This window comes from Hyla sarda, chromosome 1 (genome assembly GCF_029499605.1).
Source record: "Hyla sarda isolate aHylSar1 chromosome 1, aHylSar1.hap1, whole genome shotgun sequence".
Taxonomy (NCBI): domain Eukaryota; kingdom Metazoa; phylum Chordata; class Amphibia; order Anura; family Hylidae; genus Hyla; species Hyla sarda.
This window is the reverse complement of record NC_079189.1, coordinates 203838500-203862744: the sequence shown is the minus strand read 5'-3', so window position 1 is coordinate 203862744 and position 24245 is coordinate 203838500. Positions and strand designations below refer to the sequence as shown.

The window sequence follows — 24245 nt, the reverse complement described above, 5'->3', positions numbered from 1 at the left end:
ACAGTAACAAAAAATGTGGTAAAATACTTGGTTAAATGATAGTATTTAAAATTTAAGTGCAGTATTCTTCTAGGAGCACGCCATCAGTATATAATGCAGGATGACTAGTAATCATCTGTCTTCCTGTGTGATCTCCTGCACAACACCCCAGCAGTCTCCAGGAAGGGAGCGTGTCGATCCGAACGCCTCCTGACACCACCGCATGAAGTGGAGACTGACACGTTCCCTCCATGTATTTCTATGGGAGAGCCAGAGATACAATGTTTGGGTATCTCCTGCACTCCCATAAAGATACATGGAGGGGGCATGTCGGCCGCCGCTCCATGCGGGGGTTGACACACTCTCTTACTGGGGACTGTCGGGGTGCCTTGCAGTAGATCATGGGGGTCCCAGTGGTTGGTCCCATTAGATAAGCAGTTTAAACCTGTAAGGGTAAAATAGCAAAACCATCTCATGTATGAACAACTATGTAAGATGTATAGGAAGCTTTATGTGTTGCTTCATGTTCATAAAGGCGATGTGTCATCAGAAAATGACCTGTTATTTAAGTCAAGTTTATTAGTTTAACATAATTCTTAGTAATTTGTTTTCCTTTTTTCAATTTTTTTATTATAGTATCTATATTATAAAATAATCCCCAAATCTTGCAGTTTCCATTCTGGTCATTAGGCCTTAAACTAAGCCGAGACCTCCTGTTCTGTACAGTTCACTTTTCAGCAATGTCTTACTTATAATGGCAGACAGGATCACAGTGAAAGGTGACGTATATATAGATAAGATGGGATCTCGTCATTTACAATATGTGATCCTTACAGCTTAACCTCCCCATTAACAGCATCAAGATCTCTTCACAGGTCACAGTGCATGTCTAGAAAGCTTTCCCATAGAATTGTATAAGGTTCTCTCCAGTCTATTCTTTGCTCTGTCCATGGGGTTTGCTTTAAAACATCTCTCGAAATTATCTCTCGGCAGCTCAGCCAAAATGGTTGCCCCCATAATTATGTGTTTAGAATTAATATAATATACAAAAAAAGTCAGAAAATAGAAACATAAAAAAAAAACATAACATGTTTTTGTATCTATCTCTTATCAGTTAAAAAAGACAGGGATCTGTTCACCGTAGGTGGTAACAGGAAGCTTTATTTGCTTCACATGTTCTCTCTATGTTACACAGACTTGTTAAGTCATTTTCATTAGCCAGCAAAAAGATGACAAAAATTTACAGGAATTTCTGATATTTCAAGTTGAAAAACAGGGAAGACTAGGGGGGGAAAGGTCAGGAAATAAAATGATTATGTGTTAAGCATGGATGTCCACGAGGGGGGGGGGGTAGCAAAGGGGGTCCTCCCCCCAGAAAAATGCTCTATAACCATTGACCACCAGACCAGCCAAGTATAGCTATCTAACTGTCTATAGGAGCACTGGAGAGACCAGAGTACAGTGCTCGTGTATCTTCTGCTCCAAGTAGGGGAAGTGGAGTGTCCCGTTAAAATGATGTCAGCCTCCAAGAAAAGTTTCTGCGGACACCCATGAGATTGTGTGCTACTTTTGCACTGTGAGGTTAGGTTGCTAATTTAAAGTAGCTAGTCTTTAAAAGTCTCTTTAAACAAAAAAAAAAAAATTACAAATGTATTTTAAATCTAAATAAAGTATTGTAAGACCCAGGGAAACAGCACAGCCGTTGTATATTGTGTACCTCAAAGTGTTCTACTCTGTTTTCTACTTACAAATGTTCTCATTAATCTTTGATAACCTAATAGTCTGCTTTGTATAAATGGGAAGATAGCTGGTGGGCAATAATACTTTGGTCATTTGTTACTGTCTGAAAAGTTTTGTTGTTTCATACACAGCAACTCCCATAACTTGTGTTCTAAAAATTATTTTTGTTACAGTAAAATACATACATTTAAATATGTAAAATAGTTAAATATGTTGCTGTTATTTTTGGTGCTATAAGCTAAAATTTGTGGACTTCAATTATTAATCACACACGTGTTCTAGCCTGTTTGAGTCTTTCGCTTACATCTTCTCTAGACACCTGAATAAGAAAACATATGCAGGGGCCCAGTAAGCAAGGAATTAGGCTAGGTTTACATTATTAAATCTCCTAATTGAATATTGTAAGATTGCCAGGGTGGACAGGCCCACACGGACATTGCCGTCCCCATATTCCGCTTGTATTCTGCTTGAAAAAATGACCATTCCATCTTGTGCACTGTGCATTGGCATCCCATTGACAGCAATGGAACTGTGCTGAAGCTGGATTTTTAAGAGGAATTTCACAGTGGAATTCTGCTTGGAAATTTTGTAGTGTGAATCCAGCTTTACTGTCCATTTCTGCTCACAATTACTTGTAGATTGATAGTAAGACTTTATTGCTCAACTATTGAATATTAAAGGGGTACTCCACCCCTAGACATCTTATCCTCTATCCAAAAGATAGGGCATAAGATGTCTGATCGCGGGGGTCCCGCCGCTGGGAAGCACTGGAAGGTCTGGGTCCCAACCACGGGAACGGAAGATTGTGACAACATGACTTTGCCCCCATGTGACATCACGCCCCGCCCCCTCAATGCAAGTCTGAGGGGGTGGGGTGTGATGTCACACGGGGGCAGAGTCGTGACGTCACGATCTTCCATTCCCGTGGTCGGGACCCAGACCCTTCAGCGCTCTCGGGGCAGGAACAGGTGGGTGCCGCATGCTATATCAGACATCTTATCCCCTATCCTTTGGATAGGGGATAAGATGTCTAGGAGTGGAGTACCCCTTTAAGGCCCCTTTCACACTATGGAACACCCACAGGGAAGTCCTTGTGACTATTCCATGTGGACTCCAGAATTCTGCTGCTCAGTTTACACGTCAGATGTTCTGTAGCGGAACTTCTGACAAGGAATTGGATTCTGGCAGAAGATTGAACATGTTTGATCTTCTGTCCGAGTCATCCAGAGAAGTCCTGGGATTGCTCTTATGTTAATGGGATGGCGCTTTTTCCCACCATAATAACATGGATCATGTTGACTGGAATGGAATTAAGCAAGGAAATTTTCCTTGCTTAATTTTCTCAGTGTGAATGAGCCTTAAGGGACTTATACTTGATTTAGCACATTGCTGCAGCTCTCTGTGACAGCCAGTAAATAGGCCATCATTTTTTGAAATTATAAGGACTTTTAGAATTTTAATGTGAATAAAATGAAATAAACTACAAGAACAAAGCTGTTGTCATGCACCTGGCTGAGTGCGAATCCGTGCCCGCCTGGACGGGGGAAATGTAAACTGAGTGGTTCTTCATTTTATAGAATAAAAAAACACCTTGAATTACTTAATGAATTGCTGAAATGCTTTCTAAAGCAAAAATTTTCAAGCTAGTCAGGGGTTATTTTTTAGACTACATAAAGATATATAGTGTTATCAAATCCAATACCATTCTTTCTACATAAGGTTCATCTCAAATGTAAGGTAGTTATATGCATTAACACTTGAATTAAAGGAGAAGTCTCATACCTGGAAGTACGGAGAAACTTATCCCCTATCCACAGCCACCACGCTCCCTCCATAGATCTCTATGGGAGAGCCGAAGATTGCCGAACGGCTCTCCAAGAGAGAGATATGAAGGGGGAGTGGCAGCCAGCTTCAGGTAAGGGTCGTGATGCGCCGCTCTGGGGGAGAGCCGGGGCCCCTGTACAGGAGATCGCGGGGGGGAGCCCAGTAGTTGGACCCCCGCAATCTAAAACGTATACGTTTTTCTGTACTTCCAGGTTTGAGACTTCTCCTTTAAAATGATTAGGTTATTTTTAACACTTGGAATGACTCTACTTATTAATCCAAATGCCCAAGGTTTTCATTTGCTCTGTTTGTATGTTTGGAACTCTATCCAAGAAGCAGTTGTCATATTACCTCATAAAACCTCAGTTGGTATTAGTATCAGCTCAGTTTGTAAATGAGTGCATGCAGCGAGGTGATACTAGAAAACCAATATTGCAGAGTTACATTCAATTTTCCAATGTAAAAGCTGCAAAGGGCTTCTGGGTATTAGGATTCAAATTGGCTTATTTAACAACACAGAGCGCACAGCACAAATGAGCTTTAATTTAATGCAACCACTTGTAGAGTCACTGTCATTGCTTTATATTCTACTAGATTCATTGTTATGGTTGGTAACATTTGTTATTAAATAAGCCTTCCTGTGTTCTCTTAATGCAGTACATGAATAGTAAGGATGACAGCATTGATTGTGTTAGCTGTTAAATGCAGTTGTTTACCTGTACAAATAATATCACTTTTGTGTCTGTATGAGATGATTTTGTTTTTTTTGTTTTTTTTAAAGTTTGTTTTCTTGCACACAGGCATATGCACTTAAGAAATGATTGATGTCTGGGAGGTCTTGATTTGTTTAAATTTTTTTTAAAATTCATGATTTGCGTTATCAAAATGTCAAAAAAGAAAATAAATGAAATATATATATATATATATTCTTCATACATATTTTTGATGCTGGTTCTCCAGGGTGCATCTTGTACTGTCAATGCTTTTGTACTAAATCTTCAAATATTGTCTACTGTGTAAGGCAGATTTGTTTCTATTCAAATCATGCAAAGGCCATTTTGTTTCTAAGGGTACAAGTGTCTGAAAGCATGCACATTTTGTTTCCCCTTGCGACATTCTTTGTCTCATGCATATTGGATTTTAAAAGTTAAAACGAAAAAAATAAAAAAAAATAAAAAAGATGATAAAGCTATGTAGAGACATGCCAGATGTTGCAGTGAAATTTAGCTAAACTGAAATAACTGTTAGCCATGTACAGTATTTAAAATAGGCCTATTTTGATGTGCTGCCTATTTAAACAGAAAAATTACAGAAAACATTTTTGGAGGCCTCCGTTACAAGTGGCAGAGCTTTCTGTGTATAATTTGTCTAAATGATTTGTCTAATAAAATTGTTTTCTAAATGCCTTCTCAAAATTTTTACCCTGCTATGTATCACGAAAACTGATATACAATATACATATATTATCTGAATGCATAAAAGAGAATTGAATTTCACATACTTTTTATATTACCTTCCTTTGCTTTTTTCTATTAAAATCTGTGGTGTACCTAAAGGACAGGTAATATTAAAAATTACATTTTACAAATTTTGAATTAGGGCCTAGGAGCTTCTAGATTTGGATCTGCCTCGAGTAAAACATATGCTGAAAATACTACACACTATAACATACAGAACTAGCAGCTTCTCATGTAAAACCATTCAGATATCAATGACTTGACTATTGGATAGGGGACAAACCCTTACTCTCTTTAGAACAATTAAAATTACAGTAAACTGGAGTAATTAAACAAAAAAGGAATAATATGGCTTTGAGCTCACCCAGAACCCAATATTGCCTACCTGCGTATCCACCCTAGACAGCAGATCCACAGGATGTCAGTCCCTCTGCTAGACTAAAGTACAGGGGCGAAAACAAGTCAAAACAATAAACTGGTCAGGAAATTAGGTGTTAACAAGCTATAACAAACAGACCCAAATATCAGGATAATATATAAAGGTAGGAATGCAAAGTAGTAACAAACAGATATCATGAAGATATAATAGCAGGTATATAGCATACAGACAACAGCCTCATGACCAAAGCAATAAATTACAGGTACAAGAGAAATGACAAAACAGGTTACCAGGGGATATAGTGGCAGGTTTACTGGGAATGAAGATCCGTGAAAAAATAATGAGATCAGGATACACAAATTCTGGATAATGAAAGACTAAATACACCAGGTATAGGGGCAAAGTAAAATGCAATGGATCGGGACTCATATTGTGGTGCAACACAAACAGGTCTGAATACAAGTCAAGATTCTGTACAAATAAGGATATACAAGTACTGCATCACATAAGACTCAATACAAAGACAATACCAGGTATAGGTGCAAAGCAATGGATCCATACTGTAGCGGAGCACAAAACACAAGTCTAAATAAAAGTAAGGATTTTATACCGACCAGGATACACAAGTTCTGGATACACAAAACTAAACACAATAACAAGATAAGGATAAGGATACAGATAAGGATGCAAACTAAAAAGGATTAAAACCGACCATGAGTACATACAGATCACAACACAGACATATATGGATGCCTTCAGTTCCAGGAGTACTTGGGCCCACCCCTTCTTGGGTACCAAATATTAGGTCCTTGAGTACTTCCTCCTAAAACTGAAGGAATGTCCATGTGTTGCCAGCACATCAAGGAAGCACATAGGCATTATGCAAGTACTATTTGAATCAAGTGAATGGCCAGCTTTTTGTACCTTGAGGACTTGATTCAAAAGATCAACCCCTCCCATTTACCTATAGCAGTCAACTACACATCAACTATCTGGTTTGATTGTCACTGTAGTGGGACCTCACACAGGACCAAGGGTGCTGCCACCATCAGGAATTGGGGGCCTCTTTGATTTTTTTCACACAGTAACACAAGCTGCAGTAGCTCTGGCAGTGAGAGACTGAAAGCGGGGGATGCAGTTCGTACATCAATTCCCACACTAGTAAAAAAAAATATTCGGTATCACTACGTGTGGAATTGTCTGCATCTGCTAAGACCAGCAAGTAGAGGTGACAGAAGCCAGCAACCTATATACATTGTGTCTGGTTGTAAAAGAGTTAAGTAGCGAAGTACAGTATCACTACTTAACTTCTTTCTGGGAAAATGAGCTGGAGGCATACAATGTATGTCTCCTGCTCAGACCAAGTTGTGCCTGCATCTGTATAGCTTTGGCCCAGCTCAGGAGCAGGTGCTCTCTGCTTTAAATTGACAGGAGTCTGGCTCCTATAGAGTAAACAGTGGTTCAATGGAGGGAAGCAGTGATTCTATGCTCTCACCTGACCCATAGAGTGTAGAACACACTGGTTTGCTGCAAGTTTAGAAGCATAACTGCTACGGATTAAAGTCACTGGGTAAAAGGAATCCCCTACAGGTTTCTTCCACCGTGAAATCTGCTACGACATTTCCTCTATTGACTGGGTAACAAAGTACAAAGCCTTAAAGGGGTACTTTTGTGGTATGTGTTTTTTTTTTATATTGCCACTCAGCCAATCACCGACAAAGAAATTGATGTATTTCCCCCCAGCACCTGAAAGAGGAGAGCACTGAAGACCTGGACCAGCATTACCGGAGACAGCAGGAGCGCACTGAAGCTTTATACAGGTTTCTTTTTTTTTTTTTTTTTTACTCAGGTAGCCTATCTATGTTTATTTTTAAAAAAGGGAACACTTTCAACTGGAGTACCCTTTTAATATTCTAAATCGGCGAATTTCACCTGCAGGCATAAGTACAACATGTTCCCTTCATCCCTCGTACTTTGTCTCTAACTTTATGGCACCCCCAACACGCACTGGCCTATGCAGCACAAAGAACCATGAGATGGCAGGCCGTGGTTCTGGTACAGAAGAGAAAATAAATACCTGACATTACCGCTTAAAAAAAAGAAAAAAACTAATGCGGCTTGAAAAAATTTAATCTGAGCCATGCTGTGATGCTTCAAAATTTCTTGATACAAACATACATCTCTCTTGTCCTGACACCAACAAAACACCAGTAGTCTTTAGGATTACTTTAAAACAAGAAGGCTACCATTTTAGACCATACCATTTTGCCTATAAATCCGAGCCCTAAACTAAGCATAGCATTCTAGTTCAGTGCTTTCTGCAAATGCAGGTGCGGGTCCTGCCAAAATTATTTTACACAACATGCACCCAAAACACCCAGGGCTGCTGCACAACTGAAATAAGTTACCTGTATCTGGCCCAACACTTTTCTTTCAAAACATTTACTGACAGTAGTCAGTAGCATTGCTGTCAGCAAATAGACATATACATAGAACATATACAAAAAAGTTCCCATGATTTTACTTAACCTACTACAAACAAGGGACAGGACAACAATGACATAACACAATTGGCATTATAGAACAGTACAAAAACATATACTAAAAATCCTAAAATTTTCCCAGTAATAAACATACAGAACCTTTAAATTCTATAGTCTGTCATGTTCAAGCTACATACTAGATAACCTATCATACTAGGCCTTTTTATCCAAAATCTACACAGCTCACCTGCAAAGGTTAGCTCGATCAATACCCTTCTTACCTGATACCTTGTCCCTAAGTCTATGGCACGATGCAGTAATTATGAAGTAAGCCTGATATTTTTGTTGGTGTTGTCTCTCCTGAGCACTGTCATCTGCCAAATAAGCAGATAACATGCCACACATGGGGTACTGGCATGTTCAGGAAAAAATTGCATAACAAAGTTTTGGGTGCTATTTTCCTGTGTTCATTGTAAAACTGAGAAAATTGGTGAAAAAAAAAAAAAAAGTGAAAATTATACTAAACAATTTAAAATTTCATTTTCATGACCTACTGCTAAACACTTTCCTTAAAATGGTTACTCTGGTGAAAAACAAATGTTGTCAATTCAACTGGTGACAGAAAATTATACAGATTTGTAAATGACTTCTATTTAAAAATCTGAAATCAGCTGATGTATGCTCCTCAGGAAGTTATGTAGTTTTTTCAAGCCTGACTACAGTGCTCTCTGCTGACACCTCTGTACGTGTCAGGTACTGTCCAGAGTAGAAGAAAATCCCCATAACAAACCTCTTCTGCTCTGGACAGTTCCTAACATGGACAGGGGTGTCAGCAAAGAACACTTTGGTCAGACTAGAAAAAACTACACAACTTCCTCTGTAGTATACAGCAGCTGATAAGTACAGGAAGGGTTAAGATTTTTAAAGAGTAATATTTTTTACCCCTTAAAACACGTGTGGATTTCAATTGCTTGCTACTCCCTAGTTGAATATTTTTTTAAATGAGGTCACATTAATAATTTATGACCCGACTTGTGGAGCTCACAGGCTTGTGAGCGACCCAGATTTACCCAGCAGAAAGGCAAAGTGGAACGGCCAGGAATGAGAGACCTCAAACAAGATGAATATGTTCTGAAAATGCCATTATCTCTATGGACCTCCGTAGACTTTGACACTGGGTGATTATATTGTGTGTATACTGTTTGAAACTGCTTTATGGCATTTATGAAAAAGCTTTTGGATAAACTACAAACATCTACAGTTTACGTGTCTAATTCTGAAGTTAGATTTGCTGAGTTGCCCATAGCAACCAATCAGATTGCATCTTTCATTTTTGAAAAGGCCTCTGAAAAATGAAAGAAGCAATCTGATTGGTTGCTATTGGCAATTCAGCAAATTTTCTCCTGGACAGGTTTTGATAAATCTCCCCCTAAGGCTAGGTTCACACTGCGGAATCTCCAGACAGAAAATTTACATCCGGAGATTCCTAGTGCGGCCAGCGCCGACTGAATCAGTCAGTGCTAGGACCGTGTGGACACTGCAGTCCCCAATAGACTGCAAAGTTTTCCGCAAGTATTTCCGCCTGAAGAATGAGCAACACCATTCTTCAGACAGAAATTTTAAAGCAGATTTTCCGTTCACAAATTCCATTTCAAAAATTCCAAAGTGTGAATTTGTGAACGGAAAACTCATTCATTAAAATATACATCTTAGTTAGCAGAATTTCTGCCTGCAATTTCAAAGCGGAATTGCAGGCAGAAACTTAGTAGTCTGAACCTAGCCTAAGACTAGGTTCACACTACGGAAATTCAACCTGCAATTCTGCTTTGAAATTGCAGGCATAAATTCTGCTTACTTAAATGTACTGTATAGTGAATGGTTTACTGTTCACAAATTCCCACTTCGGAATTTGTGAAGCAGATTTTGTGAACGGAAAATCCGCTTGGAAATTTTTGCCTGAAGAATGGTGTTGCTCATTCTTCAGGCGGAAATACTGGCGGAACACATTGGAGACTGCAGTGACCGCACGGTCCTAGCGCTCACTGATTCAGTCAGCCCTGCAATCCGTAGTGCAGTGTTTCCCAACCTTTTTCGGGTCGGGGCACACCTCGATAAAAAAAATTCCGCGGGGCACCGCTACCGAGGTTGACGAGCAAAAAAAAAACGCACTGCACTATATATATTTATCAGTGGATATGTAGTTTAAGTGTTGCTTATACAGCAACTCCCCAATGACATCTTCTCTAATTTGCATCGTTGCCTTCTCTTCTCCATCTGGTCCGGGCCATCATCACGATTTCTTTCACACACAATTCTTCACCGTTAAACCTGTAAAACAAACCTATTAGGCTCCGCACTTTTTTTTTACATGGGTGACAGAGGGGTGTAGAGGGGTGTACAGAGGGGTGTAGAGGAGTGTACATGAGTGACAGAGGGATGTAGAGGAGTGTACATGGGTGACAGAGGGGTGTAGAGGAGTGTACATGGGTGACAGGTGGGTGTAGAGGAGTGTACATGGGTGACAGATGGATGTAGAGGAGTGTACATGAGTGACAGATGTGTGTAGAGGAGTGTACATGGGTGACAGAGGGGTGTAGAGGCATGTACAGAGGGGTGTAGAGGAGTGTACATGGGTGACAGAGGGGTGTAGAGGAGTGTACATGGGTGACAGAGGGGTGTAGAGGAGTGTACATGGGTGACAGAGGGGTGTAGAGGAGTGTACAGAGGGCTGTAGAGGAGTGTAGAGAGGGGTGTAGAGGAGTGTATATGGGTGACAGAGGGGTGTAGAGGGGTGTACAGAGGGGTGTAGAGGAGTGCACATGAGTGACAGAGGGGTGTAGAGGAGTGTACATGGGTGACAGAGGGGTTTAGAGGAATGTACAGAGGGGTATAGAGGAGTGTACATAAGTGACAGAGGGGTGTAGAGGAGTTTACATGGGTGACAGAGGGGTTTAGAGGAGTGTACAGAGGGGTGTAGAGGAGTGTACATGGGTGACAGAGGGGTGTAGAGGGGTGTACAGAGGGGTCTAGAGGAGTGTACATGAGTGACAGAGGGGTGTAGAGGAGTGTACATGGGTGAGAGAGGGGTTTAGAGGAGTGTACAAGGGTGAAAGAGGGGTGTAGAGAAGTGTACATGGGTGACAGATGGGTGTAGAGGCATGTACAGAGGGGTGCAGAGGAGTGTACATGGGTGACAGAGGGGTGTAGAGGAGTGTACATGGGTGACAGAGGGGTGTAGAGGAGTGTACATGGGTGACAGAGGGGTGTAGAGGAGTGTACAGAGGGCTGTAGAGGAGTGTACAGAGGGGTGTAGAGGAGTGTATATGGGTGACAGAGGGGTGTAGAGGGGTGTACAGAGGGGTGTAGAGGAGTGCACATGAGTGACAAAGGGGTGTAGAGGAGTGTACATGGGTGACAGAGGGGTTTAGAGGAATGTACAGAGGGGTATAGAGGAGTGTACATAAGTGACAGAGGGGTGTAGAGGAGTTTACATGGGTGACAGAGGGGTTTAGAGGAGTGTACAGAGGGGTGTAGAGGAGTGTACATGGGTGACAGATGGGTGTAGAGGGGTGTACAGAGGGGTCTAGAGGAGTGTACATGAGTGACAGAGGGGTGTAGAGGAGTGTACATGGGTGAGAGAGGGGTTTAGAGGAGTGTACAAGGGTGAAAGAGGGGTGTAGAGAAGTGTACATGGGTGACAGATGGGTGTAGAGGAGTGAACATGGGTAACAGAGGGGTGTAGAGGAGTGAACATGGGTGACAGAGGGGTGTAGAGGAGTGAACATGGGTGACAGAGGGGTGTAGAGATGTGAACATGGGTGACAGAGGGGTGTAGAGGGGTGTGCATGGGTGACAGAGGGGTGTAGAGGATTGTACATGGGTGACAGATGGGTGTACATGGGTGACAGATGGGTGTAGAGGAGTGTATATGGGTCACAGATGGATGTACATAGGTGACAGAGGGGTATAGAGGAGTGTACATGGGTGACAGAGGGGTATAGAGGAGTGTACATGGGTGACAGAGGGGTGTAGAGGAGTGTACATTAGTGATAGATGGGTGTACATGGGTGATAGAGGGGTGTAGAGGAGTGTACAGAGGGGTGTAAGGAGGTGTACAAGGGTGACAGATGGGTGTAGAAGAGTGAACATGGGTGACAGAGGGGTGTAGAGGAGTGTACATGGGTGACAGAGAGATGTAGAGGAGTGGACATAACAGAGGGGTAACAGAGGGGTGGAAAGGGTACGGTACCTTAAGCAAGCCGGCCCGTGCAGCTTGCAGGTCCACGGCAGGCACGGGAGTCGCAAGGTGGAGGGGGAGGGGGACGCAGTGGGACAAAGGGGGGAGGGGGACAAAGGGGGACAAAGGGGGGAGGGGGACGCAGGGGGACACTGGGGGAGGGGGATGCAGACTTCCCTTCCCTCCTGCGCCGCCAGTCATAAGCACGCATGCCGGGGCGGGATATTTAAAAAAAAAACTCAAAATCCCACGGCACCACGGGCAGTGCTGAACGGCACACACATGTGCGTGGCACCGCGGTTGGGAATCACTTCCGTAGTGGGAACCTTGCCTATGAGTATGGCTATCCAGTAGTCATCTCTTTCCTTTAAGCACACAATACGCCTGTAAGTGCTCAAGCAAGAAAGCATACATCTCTCCTTTCTTGCCAGCTTTTTCCGAGGGCGCCTCCATCCTGTACTGGAAAGGTTGATTATCATCATGGTTGTGGTCATCGTCATGGTAACCTCGCCCCTCCCTTTGACAGATTCCATCTTAAAATCCATCTCAAGTCCCACTTCCTCATCCAACTTCTCCATTAGGAACACAAATACCCCACCCTCCTCATAGTGATACACCAGTTGACCATAGCAACCATTAAGATTGCTTCTTTCATTTTTAAAGAGGCCTGTGAAAAATAAAAGAAGCGATCTGATTTGTTGTTATGGGCAACTGGTCAAGTTTTCTTCTGCACAGGTTTTGATATATCCCACCCTCATAGTGATACACTTAGTGATACACTAGGAACACATATATCCCACCCTTAGAGGGATACACTAAATCTAGGAACACATACATCCCACCCTCATACCTATTTTTTTTTATCTAAGAGCCGAGGAACGTGCTCTCGAATCACCCAAAGTGCAAGAAAAAGTGCAAACGAGTTACACTAAAAAAAGTGCACAAAGGGTGCGGTCTATCGCAAGCCCTTCTCCGATAGGAGAGAGGCCCCCCAACAATCCTTACCCTTTGCCTCCAGACAAAAATGTACCCACGAGGTTCCAGGTTCGATGTCCCTTTTCGCCAAAGCTACCACAAATGCTCTCGCCATCCCCCTTGGCGTCAGCCAAGGTATCTGGCCGCAGAGACGATAACGGTCGGTAACCTGCCCATAAAGGAGTACCCGGGGTTTTTGCAGGGAGGTGAGGACCTGATGGCCACACACACCTCCCCTAGACCACTAGGAGGGACACCAAGAAGGGCTACCGCATCCTAACAATCCTGTGAACACACAACACGTAAAAAGTGACACAGTGACAAAAAATAAATAAATTTGTGCAGGTATGTGTGCAGGTATACTACCCGGACATCCGGCCGGATCTATAAAAATGTCTCTGATCCTAGCCAGAAGGCCGGGAATCAAGAGGTAAGTGCCACAAGGTGAAGAGATGATGGTGCCCGTGCTTCCACTCAGTGAGTCAGTACTCTCAGTGAGTTTTGGCACCTCGGGGTCATCACTCCCCGAGGCACTAAAGTACCTCAGCTCTAGACCCTCTCAGCCTCATGGCGAAACCCGGTGGAAACAGGTCACATTGCGGCAGCCGTCAAGCTGATTCCTCAGAACCAGCCCCGGAACACCTGCCCCCTACCATGCACCCATCCCTACCAGCTCCACTCCGGCATCACCTACCACCGGCATGAAACTGATAAGAACAGATACTACACTTGATCTTCACCAAAAGGCCGAGAAGCGATACACTAGAACAGTGGTTCTTAACCTGGGTGGGTGAGTCAGTCTCGGGTGTTTTTACCTCGGCACATCCCTGTGTTCCGAAAGATGCTTTCAGAACACAGGGACGCCTCTGTTAAGTCCCTGTGGCCTCGCGTTTACTTTAAAAACGCGGGGACAGCCGGGAGCTAGCGCACGCAGGGACGTCACTCACGTCCCATGTGTGTGCCCATGGCAACGGAGCGCGGAGGAGAGGAGAAGAAGCAAGAAGGACGCGCGCTGGCAGTTGGTAAGTGTTTACCAGTGGCATGTAAGTTTCGGTGTTCCGACCAGTGATCCTCCAGTCCTGCTATGACCGGACCCGACGAGCGGTGGTCAGAACACTGAAGTGGGGCAGTACACAGGCATACAGCCTCCAGCCATACTGTATGGCTGGAGGCTGTATGTCTGTGGGGGAACATACTGCACCTAATGTGGGGGGGAACTATACTGCCAACGTAATGTGGGGGACTATACTGCCAGCCTAATGTGGGGGACTATATTGCACCTAATGTGGGGGAACGTACTGCCAGCCTAATGATGGGGGACTATATTGCACCTAATGTGGGGGAACCAGGGCCGGATTAACGTAGGGGCTGATGGAGCTGCAGCTCCAGGCCCCTACAGTAAAATAGGCCCAGCCAGCCGCCAAAAAGGCCACCGAGGAGCGGCCCCCCTCCCTGCCACTACACTATGCTACATGCTGCAGCGACGCCAAGCCCGCCGCTGCCACCACTATTACCTGCAAACGGCGCGGGCTCTTTAAAAATCATTTCCGGGTTGGATTGACAGGCTGCTCTTGTCACTCTCGCATTGCAGGGGTCAGAGGCTGTGACACGTCATACAGAGGCTTGGCGCAGACGTGCGTGCCTACGCGGTGCATGTCTACTACCATGAGCCCCTGGCCTGTCAATCCAACCCGGAAATGATTTTAAAAGAGCCCGTGCCATTTGCAGGTAATAGTGCTGGCAGCGGCGGGCCCTTTAAAAATAATTTCCGGGTTGGTTTGACAGGCCAGGGGCACCGCGTAGGCATGCACGTCTGCGCCAAGCCTCTGTCTGACGTGTCACAGCCTCTGACCCCTGCAACGCGAGAGTGACACGAGCAGCAGCCTTCCCCGCATCCTCACACTGCAGCACCGCCGATCTCCAGGAAGGTAAGAAGATCGAGGATCGGGTGCTGGGGTGATGTAATATTAATGAGCAGGAGAATGAGGACAGGGAACGGGGGGGGGGGGATTGCATTGATGATGAGGTGGAGGGGTGTGCTGGGGGGGCAGTTGCAATGATGAGGAGACTGAGGATGGGGCTGGGGGAAGGGGTTGCAATGATGAGGAGACTGTGGATGGGGCTGGGGGGCGGTTGCAATGATGAGGAGACTGAGGATGGGGTGGGGGGGAATGCGATGATGAGGAGGGGATGCTGGGAGGTGCAATGATGAGGAGGAGGGTGGAATGATGAGGAGACTGAGGATGGGGTGTGTGTGGGGGGGTGCAATGATGATCATGAGGAGGAGGAGGAGGGTGGAATGATGAGGAGACTGAGGATGGGGTGTTGGGGGGATGGAATGATAATGATGAGGAGGAGGAGGGGAAGCTGGGGGGCCTGCAATGATGAGAAGACTGAGGATGGGGTGTGTGGGGGGGTGCAATGATGAGGATGAGGAGGGTGGAATTATGAGGAGACTGAGGATGGGGAGTGGCGGGGGGAGTGCAATGATGATGATGAGGGTGGAATGATGAGGAGACTGAGGATGGGGTGTGTGTGGGGGGGGTGCACTGATGATCATGAGGAGGAGGAGGGGAAGCTGGGGGGGGCGTGCAATGATGAGGAGACTGAGGATGGGGTGTGGGGGGGTGTGCAATGATGATGATGATGATGATGAGGGTGGAATGATGAGGAGACTGAGGATGGGGTGTTGGGGGGGTGGAATGATAATGAGGAGGAGGAGGGGAAGCTGGGGGGCATGCAATGATGAGGAGACTAAGGATGGGGTGTGGGGGGGGGGTGCAATGATGATGATGATGATGATGATGAGGGTGGAATGATCACTGATCCCACATGGAGGTGCAGTACTTTTCCAGTGTATAAAATTACGTTGGACGGAAACAAAAAAGCAGTGTAAACCCAGTCATTCAGCAGCGTTCATATTTACCATCCGTTAATATTTTTTTAATTCGTTAATTAGCTTTTTTCTTTTTAATTGTATAAAAAGAATATGTTAAATGGAAACATAAGCACAGTGTGAACCCATCCATACAGCAGCGACCATTTTTAGCTTCTGTTAACATATACATGTTTTTCCTTTTTAAGAGTATGAAATGTATATGTTATGAAGAAACAAAAGCACAGTGTGAACCCACCCATACAGCAGTGTCTGTTTATTTATTATTAAGTGTAAAAGGGAACGATCATTCTACGATCATTCTATGGCCAAATATACTCTTTTACAGACGTATGTGTTATGTCAAAAGTGCATTTAGTGGAAAACTATTTTTGTTAACCCCTTAACCCCTTAAGGACCGGAGGTTTTTCCGTTTTTGCATTTTCATTTTTTGCTCCTTGCCTTTAAAAAATCATAACTCTTTCAAATTTACACCTAAAAATCCATATGATGGCTTATTTTTTGCGCCACCAATTCTACTTTGTAATGACGTTAGTCATTTTGCCCAAAAATCTATGGTGAAGCGGGAAAAAAAATCATTGTGCGACAAAATTGAAAAAAAAACGCTGTTTTGTAACTTTTGGGGGCTTCCGTTTCTATGTAGTACATTTTTCGGTAAAAATGACACCTGATATGTATTCTGTAGGTCCATACGATTAAAATGATACCCTACTTATATAGGTTTGATTTTGTCGGACTTCTGGAAAAAATCATAACTACATGCAGGAAAATTAATATGTTTAAAATTGTCATCTTCTGACCCCTATAACTTTTTTATTTTTCCGTGTATGGGGCGGTATGAGCACTCATTTTTTGCGCCGTGATCTGAAGTTTTTAACGGTACCATTTTTGCATTGATAGGACTTATTGATCACTTTCTATTCATTTTTAAATGATATAAAAAGTGACCAAAAATGCACTATTTTGGACTTTGGAATTTTTTTGCGCGCACGCCATTGACCGAGCGGTTTAATTAATGATATATTTTTATAATTCGGACATTTCCGCACGCGGTGATACCACATATGTTTATTTTTATTTTTATTTACACTGTGTTTTTTTTTTATTGGAAAAGGGGGGTGATTCAAACTTTTAATAGGGGAGGAGTTAAATGATCTTTATTCACTTTTTTTTTTCACTTTTTTTTTGCAGTGTTATAGGTCCCATAGGGACCTATAACACTGCACACACTGATCTTCTATGTTGATCACTGGTTTCTCATAAGAAACCAGTGATCAACGATTCTGCCGGATGACTGCTCATGCCTGGATCTCAGGCACTGAGCAGTCATTCGGCGATCGGACAGCGAGGAGGCAGGAAGGGGACCTCCCGCTGTCCTGTCAGCTGTTCGGGATGCCGCGATTAGCCGCGGCTATCCCGAACAGCCCGACTGAGCTAGCCGGGAACTTTCACTTTCACTTTTAGCCGCGCGGCTCAGCTTTGAGCGCGCGGCTAAAGGGTTAATAGCGCGCGGCGCCGCGATCGGCGCTGCGCGCTATTAGAGGCGGGTCCCGGCTTCACTATGACGCCGGGCCCGCCATGATATGATGCGGGGTTACTGTGTAACCCCGCGTTATATCAGAAGAGCAGGACCAAGGACGTACCGGTACGTCCTTGGTCCTTAAGGGGTTAAGGACCAAGCGTTTTTCAGTTTTTGCACTTTTGTTTTCTCCTCCTTACATTTTAAAAATCCTAACCCTTTCAATTTTGCACCTAAAAATCCATATGTTTTTTTTTGTGCCACCAATTCAACTTTGTAATGACATGAATCATTTTACCCAAAAATCTACGGCGAAATGGAAAAAAAAATCATTATGGGACAAAATTTAAGAAAAAACACCATTTTGTAACTTTTGGGGGCTACTGTTTCTACGCAGTGCATTTTCGGTAAAAATTACACCTTATGTTTATTCTGTAGGTCCATATGATTAAAATGATACCCTACTTATGTAGGTTTGATTTTGTAGTACTTCTGGAAAAAAATCATAACTACATGCATGAAAATTTATACGTTTAAAACTGTCATCTTCTGACCCCTATAACTTTAAAATTTTTCCACAAACAGGGCGGTATGAGGGCTAATTTTTTTGCGCCATGATCTGAAGTTTTAATTGGTGCCATTTTTGTTTTGATTGGGCTTTTTGATCGCATGGCATAAAAAGTTACCAAAAATACACTATTTTGGACTTTTGAATTTTTTTTGCGCGTACGCCATTGACCGTGCGGTTTAATTGATTACATATTTTTATGGTTCGGACATTTATGCACACAGCGATACCACATATGTTTATTTATATTTACACACTTTTTAAAAATGTGAAAAGGGGGGGGATTCTGATTTTTATTTTAAATCACATTTATTAACTTTTTATTTTTATTTTTTTAATGCAGTGTTATAGTCCCCTCTAGGGGCTAAAACACTGCATACACTAATTTCAGACACTGTTCAATGCATTGCCATAGGAATGCATTGATCAGTGCTTTTTTGCGCTTGATTGCTCAAGCCTGGATTTCAGGCTTGGAGCAAACAAATGCCGATCGGACAGCCGGGAGCAAGGTAAGACAACTCCCGCTGTCTTGTCAGCTGTTCGGGATGCCGCTATTTCACTACAGCAATCCCGAACAGCTCCACTGAGCTAACCGGCAGTGTATTCTCCCATTTTAGACGCAACAATCAACTTTGATCGTGGCGTCTAAAGGGTTAATACTAGACATCAGCCCAATCGGCGATGTCCGGTATTAGCCGTGGGTCCCGGTTGCTGATAGCAATGGGGACCCTGCAGATACGAAGCGCACTTCACAGATCGGGAGCCGGTCACAGGACGTAAATATACGTCCGTGGTCGTTAAGGGGTTAAATCAACTGGTGCCAGAAAGTTTAACAGATTTGAAAATTACTTCTATTTAAAATTCTTAATCCTTCCAAGACTTATCAGCTGCTATCTGCTCCACAGGAAGTTATTTTCTTTTTGAATTTCTATTCTGTCTGACCACAGTGCTCTCTACTGACACCTCTGTCCATGTCAGGAACTGTCCAGAGTAGGAGAGGTTTGCTATAGGGATTTGCTCCTGCTCTGGACAGTTCCTGACATGGACAGAGGTGTCAGTGGAGAGCACTGTGGTAAGACAGAAAAGAAATATAAAAATAAAAAACTTCCACTGGAGCATACAGCAGCTGATAAGTACTGGAAGGATTAAGATTTTTAACCAGTTGCGGCCTAAGGACGAGCCTGCTCGTCCTGACACGGCAAGCGGTGTATTACGCGGGCTCGTGACTTGAGCCCACACCATACCGCGCGGCCCCCAGCTGATTCCTGTAGCTGGGGGCCGGCATTATTAGCTGACATGCGGCGATCGCTGCAGCCGGCTATTAACCCTTTACATCGCCCGCTGTCAAAATTATAAAGTACAATTGGTGGCATAAAAAAAAGCCCTCATAGGGGTCTGTATGTGCAAAATTGAAAGCGTTATGATTTTTTAGAAGGTGATGTGGTAAAAACGAAAGTGCAAAAATGGAAAAACCCTGTGTCCTTAAATAAAAGTAATTTATAAATCTGCTCAACATTCTGGCACTAGTTGATTTTTAAGAAGAAAAATTCTGCCGAAGTACCCCTTTAAGCTTCTTTTAACTTTTTTTTTTCCATTTTAACTGTATTAAACGTATGCTTTATGTTGTAAATAAAATGCAGTGTGAACCATGCCATACAGCAGTGTCCGTTTTTAGCATTCATTAACATATACATTTTTTCCTTTGCAAAAGTATAAAATTAGTATTTTCAACAGAAACAAAAGAGCATAGCCAATCCACCCATACAGCAGTGTTTTTAGCTTCTGTTAAGGTGTAGATTGCTGTTTATGTGTACGTGCTATCTCCAGGGTCTGGTGGTGGCAGGTGGTACATGGGGGTAACGTAAACTATTAAAATATTCAATAACTGGCTGAAGGATATCATACTTACCCTGTCGGAGGTCATTCTGACCATGACCAAACTCCTGCAATTTGACTCTGTGGAGACCCTCAAAGATCCGGAGAAGAGTGCTAAGTCCCTACTAAGTGGAAGGCATTTATAACGCACCATGTCTCGGATATGGATAGACAACATCTGATATAAAATATGTAATTACAGAATGGTATGTCCTGGTGGCATCACAGGGTACACGGGTGGTTTTGGAGGTACATGAATGGGGAAGGGTGTGAGCTACACCTGCATCTACACAGAGTTGTTTCTGATCAGTGACCTACCTCTTCAGTTACTCACCATCTGTAGCAAATTTTCAATTTTTTGTGTGTTGTGAGTGCCCCACCGACCCGCAGACTTAAAGGGGTACTACCGTGCTGACAACTTATCCTCTATCTAAAGGATAGGGGATATGTTGCCTGATCGCGCAGGGTCCCGCCGCTGGGGACCCCCGCGATCTTGCACGCAGCACCCCGCTATCATCAGGCCCCAGAGCGAACATCCGCTCCTGGTCTGATGACGGGGCCGGTGATCGTGATGTCACAGCTCTGCCCCCGTGTGACATCACGCTCCACCCCCTCAATGCAAGTCTATGGCAGGGGCGAGACAGCTGTTTGAGGGGGCGGAGCGTGACATCACATGGGGCGGAGCCGTGACGTCACGATACTCCAGCCCTTTGATCGGCAGTCATCAGACCAGGCCTGATGAGAGCGGGGTGCTGCGTGCGAGATCGAGGGGGTCCCCAGTGACGGGACCCCATGCGATCAGGCAACTTATCCCCTATCCTTTAGATAGGGGATAAGTTGTCAGCACTGTAGTACCCCTTTAACTGTCTGTGTCATATTTAGGCTTGGTTTCTTCACAGGTTTTTTTCTGGCATTTTTGGGAAAATTGCACTGCATTGAACAATGTCTGCAATTAGTGTATGCAGTGTTTTAGCCCCTAGAGGGGACTATAACACTGCATAAAAAAAGTTTTTAAAAAAGTTAACAATTGTGTATTTAAAAGGAATGGGAAATATAAATAAAGGACTTATACTTCTACTTCCTACTGGATCCACTTCTAGCTTTGGCTCAATAACAAAAAAATGCCAAAAAAAACTACCTGTGTGGAAACTCAGCATTTCTTTCTTGTAATGTATGTCTATTATTGGATGGCAACCTAAGCTGTGATTACCCGCCAACTATCCTCGCATGGGACACAAGAGGACCTTACTGCTATGCACCCTATAAAGAAGCACAATTTTCCTCAGTTTGAGTTTAATAATCCTATTTTATTGGGATTCCCATTTTATAGTTGATGATATGCTATGGTTAATATGCTCCATAAGTGCGGAAGCTTCTATTGTACTTCATGTTTTTGCAGTTTTCAGTGTTTGTACTTTTTTCTGCCAGAAAACAATAAAACATTTTATTAGAAAAGATTCAATAAAAATCTTTAAAAAAAAACATAAAGTTAACGTAGTTATATGTATCACTTGCATATTACCAAATAATTGTTTATCTACACTTTTTAGCATTAAGGGTTGAGACAAACACAGTCTAAACACAATGAATAGCTGTCATCTTCTTTTATGTTCTAAATCCTATTCTTTTCTATGCTTACACGTTATTATTCATTGAGTCCCAGCAGGGAAAAGTTTAGCATTATCCTTTCCCGGCTTTACAATGGCTCAGAAGATCGGCTCTGTGTAACATGCAGCAGGGAGGCTGCCCTTTGACCTCCGAAGTTGACGCTCCTACTGTGATAGACTCACTTACACTGCAGGCTTCCTCAAAGCCTAGAACAGGTCTATTTCGACTGCTGTGTGAGGCTGCTGATAGGACATAAAAACAGTGACATACGCTATGCATCACTTTGGTGCTGCGAGTCAAATACCATAATTACCATAATTGGCGGTATCACATCTATGATATAGGCAGCACACTGATTTATTCCTTTCTTTTTATATAGAGATAAAATCATATAACAACTTTAGAGTACTAAACATTAATTCTAATGAATGATATTTAATAAACAAACTTAGTGTTACAGTTTTATGCAATAAAAAGGGAACAATTAAAAACTGTAATTTGATTTCAAATTAAATTTTAGAATATATTTATAATATTTATAATGCTATGAATAACTGTAACGGATTTGACATAATTGGAATAGGTAATTTATTGTTTGATACTCTTACATAGGCTGCCATACATATATAATTGCTAACAGCGGAGCACATGTATGCAGAGGTAACCTGTAGCTTTTGGGCCCTGATGCAAAATCTACTGATGTCTTTTTATGGAGTCTTGGGGTCACCTCAGCCATAGAGCCCCGCTGCAACTGCTACCTCTGAACCTCCTATAGTTACGCCCCTGCATGTATGTTTGGATCAACCATATGCATTTCTATAGGAATAAATAAACATTTGTCAGTTGCTTATCTCCTGGGGGATAAAAAGATGAAATCCCACATGCCTGACACTTGAGAGTCATGTTGACGTCACACCCATTATAATGTGGGTTGAGCCTGCCAAAAACAAAGGGATGGACTTGGGTTACCAACTCTATTTTAGCCAAAAATCATGAATAGCTAAAAGTCTAAGGATAGATTGAAAAACAAAAAACATTATAATGTTGTCTCTGCTGAAATGTAATGTAGGTGCAGAGAACCTATGCCCAAAATCAGGCAGCCCAAAGCCAGAATAGAGTAACCCTTGCCCACACGGTAATAGGGAGTAATAGGGAGACATCATTAAGTAGTGTTGGGGGCACCAGTCACTCTTTTATGACTGAGCACTGTCTGCTTATGGGTATAGGTTCTTGGAACATACACTACATCCTCGGATTAGGGACAGACCACTAGAAACAACATACTTGTCCCTATGTTATACAGCCTTGACAAAAGGGAGCATAACAGAATTGACAGGTTCCCTTTAAGACTATATTTTAGAAGTAATACACTGTATATATGGACTCAGCATTTATTATGAACCGTAAAATGATGATAAATACAATTGCAAAGACCTGAACCAATCTTTAAAGTGTACCTGTCGTCAACAAAAACTTTTTATATAATGTAGATAATAACATTATATGTATATTGGTAATATACAATGATTAAAAATGTATATATTTTTTTGGGAAAAAATGTCGTCCCTGCAGCTATTTCATGTGTGTCTCTGTGAGGAGACTAAAAACAGGAAGTGAGGGCAGGACAAGCAGGGCTCTGTGCAGGCTCCAGGCTTGTCAATCATCCTGATGTGTGAGTCCAGAGAGTGTCACAGAGCCTCACTGCAGAGAGCCCTGCATGTCCTAAGTGTACAGAGCCCTGCTTGTCCACCCATACTTCCTGTATTTGGACTCCTCATAGAGACACACAGGCAATTACTGCAGGAACAAAAATATAAACATTTTTTAACCAATGTATATTACGAATATACATATAATGGTATTATATAAAAAGTAAGGTACACTATAAAGATATCAAAAACGCATCATTGTTTTAAAAAATATTATTATGAACGCTGGCCAATATTCCAAACCAACATGTGTCAAAATTCTACACCCATGGGTAGAATCTGAAAGGATTAAAAAGAATATTGTTAATATTATCTATTTATGTTATTATTACATTTTTGTAACGATAAGTAGTGAGGTGACAATAGAGACACCAATAATAGGTTCATTCTCCTCATAATGTTTGATTTAAGCAGATCTTTGCATCTATGGTGGCTAAACAATGTATTAACACTGAACAACATAGACATCTGAAATCAAAATTATTTTAGACATACAGTATCTGCTCAGATTTTCCATTTGTAGGTCATAATAAATAAATAAATAAATAAAATGCTCCATAATTTTAATTATGTCTGTCATATTGAGGCCAAATCTCCCAAAAGGTAATGGAGATAGTGAAGCAATGGATGCAGGGTCCATAACAACTTTTCAGGTTAAAGGGGTATTCCAGGAAAAAAAAATGTTTTATATCAACTGGCTCCAGAAAGTTAAACAGATTTGTAAATTACTTCTATTAAAAAATCTTAATCCTTCCAATAATTATTAGCTGCTGAAGTTGAGTTGTTCTTTTCTGTCTGGCAACAGTGCTCTCTGCTGACATCTCTGCTTGTCTAGGGAACTGCACAGAGTAGAAGAGGTTTGCTATGGGGATTTGCTTCTACTCTGGACAGTTTGCGAGACAGGTGTCATCAGAGAGCACTTAGACAGAAAAGAACAACTCAACTTCTGCCGCTCATAAGTACTGAAAGTATTAAGATTTTTTTAAATAAGCAATT

General features: G+C 42.6%; 1 pseudogene; it reads right to left on the bottom strand.

The window, feature by feature from the left end:
* Positions 1–13659: 13659 nt before the first annotated feature.
* LOC130344486 (U2 spliceosomal RNA) lies at positions 13660–13833 on the bottom strand (annotated as a pseudogene).
* Between the last annotated feature and the right edge of the window lie 10412 nt (positions 13834–24245).